Below are 2,539 nucleotides of genomic sequence, written 5' to 3' on the forward strand. Positions count from 1 at the left end.
ACACACACACACACACACACACACACACACACACACACACACACACACACACACACACACACACACACACACACACACACACACACACACACACACCCACCTGCAGTTTGGTGGTGGATCCAATGTAATGTCAGCCAACTCCTTCTGGATTCTGCAAAAATAAAACGCATGCATTAAATGCTAAACTCTTAACAAATGCTGTGAATGAAATATGGGAAAAGGATGCTTTGCAACAAATGTACTGAATGTTAAAGAAAATAAAACGTTTTGCTTCTCTGTGATCTAGTACGAAACACGCCTACAAATGCTCACTACATGTCTCCATACTAAAATGAACAAAAAGCTCTTTATTTTTCTCACACTGCCTGTGCTGTAGCCTTTGCAGACTGTTTACATGCACACAAACCTATTTAACAAAATACAGGAAAGGGAAACCCCCCAAAATCAGAATGGGGCCTCTTTAAAAAACCCTAAAAGGCTGAAAATCAAGCCTGGAAATAAGTGGCAGAATATCAAAACGTGTGCTCCTCCTGAAAAACAGCCCACCTCTTGGCACTGGTGCAGAGGAGTTTGGAGGACTTGTTCATGCTGGCTTTGCTTTCTCGTTTCTTCGGTGTGTTTGAGTCCTGATGATGTGTTGACGATGAAGAGGAGGAAGAGTTGGTGCTGGAACGCGAATCTTCATCCGACATAACGAGCCTGGGGAACAAGCACAAACAAGAGATGTAGAAAAAGACAAACCACCTTTACCCCAAACCCCATTAAAAAAACCTGGCATCTCACTTTAAAGCCCTGCTTAAGGGGGAATGATTAAAGCTTGACCAACACTTGAGGTGAAGTGGCACTCAAGAATTTCAGCATGTCTCCAATACAATAATACTTCAATTAAAATGTACTTTTACCATCTTTCTGGACTAAAAGGCAGGGTGTGTTAAATAAATTGTTGTTTTGAAACATGAACCTGTAATGCTGAGGTTAACAGAGGACCCTTAAAAGTCTCCTCCAACATAATATCACACTACTTCTACATGATACACTTATTCTTTTAAATACTGTAACTGTACTTATTGTTGTCCACCTAGATGGGTGTTTTGTAAATTGTGTAATTTCTGTCTCTAATATATTATTCATTCCTCTTATTCAATATTTTGCCTCTTTACTTTCGCTTTATATTTCCCCTCAGTGTGACTGATAAAGGTATTCTGAAAACGTTTAAAATGTAGGTTTTCTTTTTTACTAAATGACATTTAGATTGTATTAAAAAGGTATACCTGTAATGCCGAATTTAACAGAAGGTCCTTACAAGTCTTCTCCAATCTTTATTTAGTTGTATTACCTAAACACAGCCGCAAATAAGGGCAAACACTTTTACATCTAATATTTTTTGAATGGAATCTGGCACGTTGTTTTCCACACACGTAAATAGAACCTCTCGCGCCAATAGAACGATACCAAGAATCAGAAGCTCCGTTGAGTTTTACGTTAATTTAACACAAATACCTCGATTTAAGGTTGACCCGAGTTAATTTGACAGATTAATTTAAACGTGACACATTATGAATGCTAATGAGGAATTTATCGGCCGTGCTGTTTTTCTCTGTTTGCACTCTGCGGTTATTTTTTAACCTGCCACAAAGGGAAATAATATGATGATTAGTTGGGCTACAGGCCTACTTCTGAAAGACACCACAGACCACACACACACACAGACACACAACAGGAGGCTGTGTATGGAGTCAAATAGGTCGGGCATGGAAACATGCATCGATGTCGCAGCGTGCACACTTTACACCTTTTAAAGAAACTTTTACCTGCAGAAATCTAAATGCTACTGCAGCCCTGACAGCCTGTTTCTAACCCTTTAAACCCAAAACACACAGACACCACACCGTGCACTTAAAGGGTTTCCTCTCCTTGCATTTTTAAAAAGCTATATCGTCGACATGCAGCTGATCTCAGAGTCACAGGATGCACCGACTCTTAAATCCTCATTTTAAAGGCAACCCGGAAACGTGTGGACCCCCAGAATCCTGCAGAAAACACACATTACATCCAACGCTAACAATATGCTACCCTGCGATACAAATGGTTAGTATTTTATACCTTTCTTTGTGTGTGCACAGCTTATGTGTGTGTGTCTCCGACGCCTGAACGCACGAGTGTCAAAGCGCCAACGGTGGACAGAAAACACACTTCCGGTCATCGTTTCAGAAAATAAAAGCATACGGAAACTGAGAAGGTATTAATGATATATTGATAAGATAAGATCAAGTTTATTAGTGCATGCAAGAAAATAAAAGGGCACCAAAAGAAACATAAGGTATAATAACAGCTTAAAATGGACCTATTATGCTATATTGGAAAAATATATTGTAGGGCCATACCGGGGGAGCTCCATGGGACCTTATTTTGAAAAAATTATGTATTGAAGTCAATGGAGAGAGAAAGATTATCTTTCGATCCCGTTTGAATTGTGCCACGAATTACACATATGATGTTTGTCAATTTAAAAGATAATTTTGCCAGTCAAAAAAAAAAA

At 39.1% G+C, this 2,539-nt stretch overlaps 1 long non-coding RNA gene across 1 annotated transcript; it reads right to left on the reverse strand.

Moving 5' to 3' along the window:
• Positions 1-92: 92 nt before the first annotated feature.
• LOC104949699 (uncharacterized) lies at positions 93-2,193 on the reverse strand. Its single transcript, XR_798829.1, has 3 exons — positions 2,104-2,193; positions 547-699; positions 93-151 (listed from the first exon to the last, which is right to left on the reverse strand). It is a non-coding gene; the product is annotated as an uncharacterized lncRNA (long non-coding RNA).
• Between the last annotated feature and the right edge of the window lie 346 nt (positions 2,194-2,539).

Source organism: Notothenia coriiceps, unplaced genomic scaffold, assembly GCF_000735185.1.
Source record: "Notothenia coriiceps isolate Sejong01 unplaced genomic scaffold, NC01 NC01_scaffold00016703, whole genome shotgun sequence".
Taxonomy (NCBI): domain Eukaryota; kingdom Metazoa; phylum Chordata; class Actinopteri; order Perciformes; family Nototheniidae; genus Notothenia; species Notothenia coriiceps.